At 39.5% G+C, this 9,542-nt stretch overlaps 1 long non-coding RNA gene across 1 annotated transcript; it reads right to left on the reverse strand.

The window, feature by feature from the left end:
• Positions 1-43: 43 nt before the first annotated feature.
• LOC149752728 (uncharacterized) lies at positions 44-7,909 on the reverse strand. Its single transcript, XR_016396638.1, has 3 exons — positions 7,602-7,909; positions 2,067-2,099; positions 44-1,940 (listed from the first exon to the last, which is right to left on the reverse strand). It is a non-coding gene; the product is annotated as an uncharacterized LOC149752728 (long non-coding RNA).
• Positions 7,910-9,542: the final 1,633 nt, after the last annotated feature.

A 9,542-nucleotide genomic window follows, 5' to 3' on the forward strand; every position in this document is an offset into this window, starting at 1 on the left:
CGGACCCGGGCCACCTCTACGGCACGATTGCAGTCACCGACGGGCTGGGTTTGCAATACCTCTACAATCGCACAAGCGGCGAATCCGAATCCATCCGCCCGGGCGAGCATGCTCTCTGCTCACCGGCCCATCTCGAGCCATGTTGGCCTATGGGAGCTTCACCATCGATGTGGCTCTCATGGATCGGGATGCTGCAGTCAGCCGCGGGCAGATCTGGTGGAACGTTTACGACACCACCAATAGGTATAACGAGCCCTTATCCCACAAGGTTGATGGCGAGCATGGTTCGGTGACGGTGAACTACGTGGTGCTGAGTGATGCGGCGGAAGCCGCTGTGGAGGTTACGCTCGTAGATGGAGACACGGGCAACCGCGCCAAAGTTTATGGACGGCTTAGCGCTCGCAATGGCATAGGGTCGAGCGAGCTCTTCCGGAAGGGGTCGAGCGAGCACGCGGATGTACGTCGTGGGCAGCTCATCCCGCTGTCGAGATCCGTAGTAGCTGTGCCGTTGAGCTCGTCCCTCGTAGTCGAGGCGGATCTACACGACAGCGATGCTTCTTCTGATGATGAGATTGCCAAGGGCACCGCAGAGTTCCGTCCTCAGCAGACGGGCACGTCTGAGAAGAACATCAAAGGCAAGCACGGTGAGATCCGTGTGAAGGTCACTTGGAATCGAGATATCTAAAGCCATGCGCTGCTACTGATAGAATGAGTAGTCTTGTGTTGGACTTGGATCCGATCGTGTTGTGGTATTTCCATGTTACGTTCCTACTTGTCTGTGCTACTTCCTAAGCGTGATTATGTGTGTTATCTAGTTGTCTGTACTACTTCCTAATCGTGACTCTGTATGTTACCTGGAAGGAGAAAGGCTGAGCTGCTGGGGATGATGAGGCATATTTGCAAATAACAACTTTTGGGGGTAAATATGTGATAAAACATTTTTTTTTTTTTTTGGTTAAAACATATTTTGAAAAGTACGTAGTTTCCTTTTTTTCAGTCTTTCTTTGAGTGCATGCCATGCATTCCTGCACCATTAGAACCTTCCATCAAAAATTAGAAAATATAAAAAAGGAAAAGAACTTCAGGACCAATCATGCTTGCATGTAATCATGCATTGGAAACTTTTAGACCAATTACAGTTTGCATGTATGTACTTCTATATGACCTGGTAGCCTAGCCAGCTGCTCTCATGCATTCTATGATATTTGTCACCAGTACATAGCATGTGGAATTCAAACATCTTGCTGGTCACATCTCAAGCAGCTTCAGTTTTTCCTTAATTATTTCATCATTCCTTTCGATTGCTCAAGGTTAATTTTAGTTATGAGAAATCTGCAACTCAGCAAGAGCAACAGGAGTTCTGATCACAACTGAAGTCAAAAATTGTAAGCTCCTCATTCCTAATGGGGCTTATTGAGTTGCTGATGCAACTTAATCATAAGTATCCTTCATCTTTCATCAGATCATTTCTACCAAATGAAACTAGTGCTACAGGTGAAAAATGCTTAAACAGAGCACTAAGAACCTTAAAAATGAGAATCAAAAGATTTTTTTTTTTTTTTTGATGAATGTCCACCTAATTTAACTGTCGTTCATATATGCACATCCAACGTACCTATTAATTTGTAAGGATAACCTATCCATTTACTCCCCAACATACACTACAGACCGACAGCCATGAGCATAGCAGTTGAAGCAACAACGACTAACAAGTAAAATCACTTCCAACATTCAACTGCATGAGCAAAAAGAGAAGGAACTTACCTCACACATATAAACTACTAGAGTATGTTTTAGCAAGAAAATCCTAGTGTGGATTGAAGTTCAGTGAGAGATGAACAAAAGGGACCAAGAACCTGATTTAGTTATGACATTTATAGACTCAAATTTTCCCGCAAAATAAGTCATAAACTCCTATGAAATGACTGAGATGACTTCACCTGCATTGGCATGCAAATAATAAGAAAGGTTAAACAAACAACCAACTGTTTTGAAAATTACTAACAGAGCATTATGTTCAGTACTATATTCAAAAAAGAGAAGGCATGATATCTGATAAACAGCACCTCTGTTTCATGACATATAGACTCAAACTCCTCCTGCAATATACAAAGAAACAATTCAAATGATCTACACGGAGGAAAAAAAAAATAGAACAAAACAGATTTCTATAAGAGAAACTAGATAACTAGAACATTAGGGCAATTGATTCGATGTTATAAAACTCCAAGACAACAAATGAATGCTTGTGAGGGATTAAGACAGCAAATTAAGAAAATTTAATAGGACATCAGCAAATAAGCCTTAAGGCAACTTGCTAAACGACAGAATTCCATCATCTAAAAACTATAAACACACACATTTCAATCCAAAATGTAAATAAGAAAAATTTCCATGAAGAAGTTACATAAAATCAAAGGTCAAACAGTGGGATAGCTTTAATACTTTGATGTATGCAAATCTAGGTTCTCTAGAGAAATATGATTAAAATTTAAAATGCAAAGCACGCTTTAGGGGACAATAAAGCAGAAATAAAGGGTAGGTTTCCACAGAAGGATAAGAGATTTTTGTTACAAGGCTGAAACAGTATTTGGCAGTTCCATATTCCATCAGAATTCAGTGGTTCATAGCCACGGTTGGTCATGCACAAGTGCAAACAAAGAGGTCAAGATGGAGAAAGCAGACAGAGGAGGGGCAGTTAAGCAGAAACAGAGGGGAAGAATAGAGGTGATCAGAAGAACTCAGAATTGAAGAAGTAAAATAAGGGGAGAAATGGAAATATTAGAGAGGCTGAGTAAAGTAACAAGGACAGAGAAAAGAACTGAAACAGACAAAGAAGAAAACAATACAGTTTAATCATGCAGAACAAGGTCCTCTCAAATTGCATTGATTTTCGTCTTTCCATTATAGAATCCTCTGTATCAATACTACCTATTAATCATCTAGGAATTGCTCTATCAATTGGGTGAATTTTACAACTTTTGAGAACCAAGACAAATAAAAGTTTCAGTACAACATATCAATCATTTCATGTATAACTGAATTTGAACACTAATAAAATCATGAGAACATCTTTTCGTTTTTCTTTGAGACAAAATCTGTGTACAGTGTTAATAGGAAACAAACCCATATTACAATAGAACTAGGACATAATGTCACTGAATTAGTCATGTAAACTGCCATAGACATTTGTATATTTACTAATGTAGCTTATATATGTGTCTGGGATACTTATACTGCATCAAAAATATTTCTCTATGATGCAGAAGCATGAGCACGAGTCATGATGAACGTACATTGAGTTTGGATCCTTGCTTGGGTGTGCCCGAATAACAGTGGATCCAAGATTTTCAGCAGCTAGTTACATTGGGTTCGAGTGTTTCAACGCCCAATTATATTAAGTCTTTTTTGTTTGTTTCGGCGTATTGAGTCATATGGAGATTGAGTCCTTTAGTTTGGTTATGTTGAGTCAATTGGAGTTGGGGTCCCAACGCCATGAAATCACATTGAGGTCCATGGCGTTGAGGAGTCCTTGAGTGATTAGGAGTTGTCTCTTTGGTCCATGTAGTGTTTGGGAAAGAGTCCTAATTGATTTGGACTCTCTTCCATGCATCATGAGGAGTCTTAGATTATTTAAGAGTCTTAGTTGGTTTAGTTGATTTCGTCAGCTAATTTCGTCAGCTGATTTCGTCAGTTGATTTCGTCAGCTAATTTCGTCAGTTGATTTCGTCAGTTGATTTCGTCAAATGATTAATTTGATTTAAAAGAGTCCATGTTTAGTTAGAGTCCTAAAATTTTGGTTGTAAGAGTCCTTATTTTTTCAACCTCTTACTCTAGATAAAGAGAATGTTAAAGAATAAAATAGAAAATTACTTTTGGTTTTCAATTGCTCTTGAGATTGAGAGGCGTGAGGCTTCTTCTTCCTTCTTTGGTGAGATTCCAAAGGTTCCTTCCTTCCTCGGTGAGACGCCGGAAAATCATTGGATTTTGGATAGAGGTGAGACTCTTCTATTCATCCCATAGTTATCTTGTTACCATCAAAATCGCAGCACCTTCTATTGATCCTTCTTCCATCCGCCCACCTTCTTCACGCAATAACTCTAATCTCTTAAACGCCCAATCATCACAAAGTCTTTTAGGTTTTAGATCTAAATCGCAGGCCTAATCCCTTCCTCCCACGTCCTAATCTAAATTAGCCTGGGGTCCAACCAATTTCAACCATCATCCACAAAAATCCAGCAGCACCCACCCCCGACTGCGTTAATTGGTATTAGAGCAACCATCCCACCTCCATTCTGCGTCACTCTAAGTGCATACCAAAGTGCCCATCCAACTGCCAGGAGGAATGCACAAATGACCAGCACTCTAGTAGACATAACAAAGATTCTTGCACAGTTTTCTAGGGGTTTATTAAAATAGGTATCAATAATCTCATTATCCTGTTACAACAAACCACCAGAGTTACAACAGAATGATAGCCGTTGTTTTCCCTTTCCAGCTTTTGATGGATTCTTCTGGGATATAATACTGCTATGGCATCTGGCTATAGCTATCCTAACATAAAAATAGCATGTAGTAACAGCAAATTAACAGTGATATTTGATAAAATCATGGTTCAAATATTCGAATGGCATTTTCATTTATTATAAAATTATTGATACAAAATGAAAATTTTCCAAAATAGTGAAAGGATTAAAGAAAATGATACTACCTAAGAAATAGCCACTACTTACAATCCAATCATGTATGTATATATATGTGTGTGTTTGTGTGTGTCTACACACACACACACACACACACACACACACACACGTATGTATGTATAACTTAATGGGGTACCTCCATGCTATGACATCTACTACAATTCTAAACCACAGTCTCAGCAGATTCTAATGCAATTAGTGTGAGATCCGGCCTAGACTGGGCTGTATTGGATTGAAGTCGGCAAGCCCAACCGACTTCAGCCTATGATTCAAAGCAAGAAGAAGGGATCGAAACAGAGGATGCAATCGCAATCCTCTGCTTCTCCTCCTCTTCGGTTGAGCAGATAAGCCACAGTAACCATCGCTGCTGTGGACTCCGCGGGAATGTTCGAACGACCACTGGCTATTGGGTTGCACTCAACCGCCGCTGGGATCGCGGGCGGGTACAATGACATCAAGCCTATCCTTCCATCTGAAATCCTTTTAATTCCCCTCATCTTCTATGATTGATCCACCGATGAGACTCTCTTCCTTTCTTCCTCACCTCCGGCAACCATCGTGTCACCAAATTCGAGCTCTACCATCCCAAAATCCTTTCCATTTCTCTCTAGTTCTCCGACAACCCTATTTTTTTTCTTCTCCTTGTTTCGAGCATCGCCGCCACAAGACCGCCAGACCGAGCTATCCTCGACTGAGATCCACCATCGCTGCCACTCGCTAGTGAGTTTCCCTTCCTTCTTTCTTCGCTATTCTTCTTTTTATTGACCTATCTCCCATGTTTCGAGTGAGAATGTCCTTAGCTTCTCCCTTCTCACTGGACGCCGCAACTACCACCATTGCTGTCATCGGCTGGCCGTCGACCACCTAGGCCTGGCGCCACTCTTCCCCGGCCTTTTCTCTTCTCTCTCCTCTCTTCTTTCTTTTCTGTCTCTTCCTTCTCATCATCTTCTTGTTCTTCTTAGTTTTCATTTTTCTTCCCATTCTAGTTTTCTTTATTTATTTATTAATTCCTATTCACACACGCGCGCGCACACACACATATATATAATCATGTTCTTCTTTCCTAGTTGATAATTTCTCCTTTCTAGCCCATGGACCTGATGCAATCACAGACAACCGAACCCAGACCCCTGATGAACCCAGACTAAGATTCTCTCTCTTCTTCCTCTTTCTCTCTCTAGAAAGGCAAAGGGATCCTCATGTAAGCCTTGCTTTCTTTGTTGCTCAGATCCAAGTTGACCCCAAGATGGAGGCCTTGAACCGTCTGATACTCGGTCGGTAAACCGACCCATTACCTCAGTCCTATCCGGATCTTTTTGAAATTTGGTCACTATTGATCTTCATTGAGTTACCTAAATCATATTTGAATCTGAATAATTGAGTTCACCTTGCTCGGACCAACCTGGGCAGTCGAGCACTTCTACTTGACCAATCTGACTTAAGGGCATGAGGTCGTACCCACAATAGTATTTTAATTTTTAACTTTACTTAGCTTCTAAGATAATGATGAAATTAATTATATTTTAATGATAGTAAAACAGGTGAATCTAACCCACCTATTTAAAGTAGAATTTTGAAGTAAGAAGAGGTAAGTAACCTAATGCTTCAAAGTGTGCTTTTCAAATTTTGGTAAAATGATAATTAGTTTATTAAATATGATTATGATATCTATTTTATACTATGTCAAATGGGTCGGGCATGTTATTGTTGCAATAGTATTTTTTTTTAAATATGTTATGTGTTATGTTATAAAATTTAGAAAATATAATTGAATAAATTATAAAATTTGTTTCATATATGTGTATTCTCGGCATAGCTATAATCTAGCCCCGCCAATAGAAATTATTCATTGGCCCTGTCGACTTATAATATAAGAAACTAGTTTCGACATCGAGCCACCGATGATTAGAATAGTGGTATTTGGCACTTTGTGCATTCTATATATGACCTATGCCATTAGGTTAGATGGCATAGCCTGATATAGGATCTCTAGTATCTATTTATAAAAATAATAATAAATTTCTAAAGAGATACATGTGTTATTCAAAAATTGATTTATTCTCAGTCAGTATCATGCTTTTTAACTATTTATTTATTTCGCATGCTTAGACCCCACTTTGTGATTTTATGTTGCTTATTGGGCTAGTGTAGCTTATTATTTCTTCCTCTATTTTTCAGATCCTAAATCATGATTACTCGAGACTTAGGAGAGAGCACTAGATCTTCTAAAGATATCCACAATTATTGAAGTTCTAGTTTAGACTATTTAGACTAGTTTAGTTAAAACATCTTATTTGATTTGAATATTTTGACCTATGTCACTTTGGAGTAATTGATTTATGAGAATGATTTGTTTTAGATCATGATTAATTTAATTTTCAAAGAATCGAAGAATTATTATTGCTTTGAGATTATGATACTTGTATGGTCCACCATGCAGATATGTGGCGTCTGTTACGCTCTAGGTTCAGGGCGTGACAATTAGGTAATAAACTTGTATAACCATCAAGCTGCTGGCTTTGCAACTACTTTTCTGTTTTATTTTCTACACAGCATAATCAGCCTAAGAATAATAAAAATGTTGGAAACAAAAATAGGATGTTACAATTCATGATACAATGTAGCTAAGTGATGAACCTAACTAATTGATGGGTACCCTCTTCAATGGAAGATTTTTGAACTCTAATCTATGGGAATCTCTATTTCTTTGTTTTTTTTTTTCTGTTGGTCTTTTTTGTTTTGAGCGGACAGTTTAGAAACCCTAAGTTCTTCATCTTTTTTATAGAGTTCACGTTAACAGACGTGGAGTTCAAATAGAAGCCATATGAAAGACATTCGTTTAAATAAATCCTAAGCCAGTAAAGAAGAAGAATAAGAAGGTGGGAAAAAAAAAGGCACCTTTGTGGATCCAAATAGCACGATGCCGAAGAGATCGGCAGTGCGTGTCGATCCAGCTATGGCGGCGGATCTAGGATCGAGCGCAGGCGATACTTGGTCATGATCGAGAGGGCCGAGAGGTGGCGGGGAGGCAAGGGAGTGGAGGGCTCAGAGGAATTGGGAGGAGGAGGGGATGGCGTGGACTGGGGAGGAGGGTGGGAGGAGACGTGATAGGTTTAGGATTTGGATCGAGTAAGGAGACGGGAAGCCATCATCGTCACCTCTCTCGGTGTTCCCAGTAGGACACAGAATAAACCTAACAGATGGGTGCCAATGCCATACATGGAAAAATTATAAGGTTGAGCCGGTCTAGCAACTCGGCTATAGACCGAGCCGATAAAATTCCACTATAACAGCAGAGATTTCCACCAAATAAAATAATTGAAAATTAAAAAAAAACAATTGAGGGAGTTACAGACGAGGGCGGCGACAGGAGGCATGCTTTGGGAGGTGGAGGAAAAGGCGTTGGAAATCTGATTCAAAGTTACACCTAGATGGTGTTTATTTGACTTGGTCTTAGTTAGTTGCTTACGTGTCATGTTAGTGGACCATGTTTGTTGAGTAATGGGCAAGTTTATTGTTAGTGGGGGCATATCTAAGTTAGTGGTCAGTTATTTAGTTTTTTCACGTTGTCCAGGATGTCTATTAGTGTCCATGATGTCTACTAGTGGGTAAAATTAGTTATCTTGTAAGCCTATTTATAGGCCTATTATGTTTAATGAATAGGGTGTGTGCAATTCAAGTTTTTTTTTTTAACCTTAAAATTCTTCCCTTTCTACCTGAGTGACCAATCCACAACAAAAAGGTGTGCCACTCCTCAAGGGGGTCGTGGAGGGTGTTGAAGTTGTGAGTCCAGAGGAGGCGTGGGCCAGTGAACGAGTCGTCGAAGAGGAAAAGGGAGGAGGGTAGCAGAGAAGGAGCGAATGTAGACATGCGAATGGAAGAGGGCAACGAGGGGAGTTGGGACCCTTGGGGAGGGGGCCGCGACCGAAGAGGCGTTCACGAAGCAACGGCGAGGAGGCGGTCGAAGACACGGTGTTCACATCCACGACGTCAAAGAGGCAATGCCGAGGAGTGGGATGGGATTGGGATAAGGCCATAAGGCAAGGGCAAGGGAAAGGACGACTCCTCATGCGCTACTCTTTTTTGTCAATGTGGCAGAGTTTTATTGGCCTAATCTACAGCCGGGCTGGTAGACAGGAATAGGTTCTACCTAATAATTTTTCCATATATGATAGATTTACTCCGCAATCACAGTTTCTTAATGACATGCCATTGAATAGAAAATCTTCGTAGCGAGGATTTCTTAAAAACTCAAATTGATGGGATACTACAATTTGTAAGTAACAAAAAAAAAATCATATGTTAAACTCAGATTTGATTGGATCTGACTTGGACGATTGAATTTAACCGTAACGATCTAAGCTGTTGATATTTCTACTTTCTTTAAATTTCTTACGCCCAAAAATATTGCAATTTGAAGACCTCTAATTTATGCATCAGGATGTCAAAAAATAGATAGATTAAATAGCATGAAATAATGAATATTTTTGAACTATTTGATGCATAGATAAAGGGTCTTTAAATTATATGATTTTTGTTATATAATTAGTTTAATGATAGCATATCACATTCAATGGGTTAGATCGTTGATGTTGGACCATATCATTTGATCAGAACTAACGATTCAACTTCATATTTGGTCTGACCAAATATAATTATTGTTTGAGTATCTATATATGTATGCATCTGTGTGTGTAATCGGATCATGGTTATTGCGAGCTTGATAATTGCCGAAGTAGAGAGTCTTAATTCGCTAAACAAAACTTAGGTCAAGGATGCTATTCCTTGGATGTTGAAGGCCTAGAAAAATAAAACAAAGCAGCAACCAATATTTCACAA

The sequence above is a fragment of the Phoenix dactylifera genome, chromosome 10 (assembly GCF_051530095.1).
Source record: "Phoenix dactylifera cultivar Ajwa chromosome 10, Ajwa_hap1_PhDact_Kaust_v1.1, whole genome shotgun sequence".
In the NCBI taxonomy this organism is placed as follows: domain Eukaryota; kingdom Viridiplantae; phylum Streptophyta; class Magnoliopsida; order Arecales; family Arecaceae; genus Phoenix; species Phoenix dactylifera.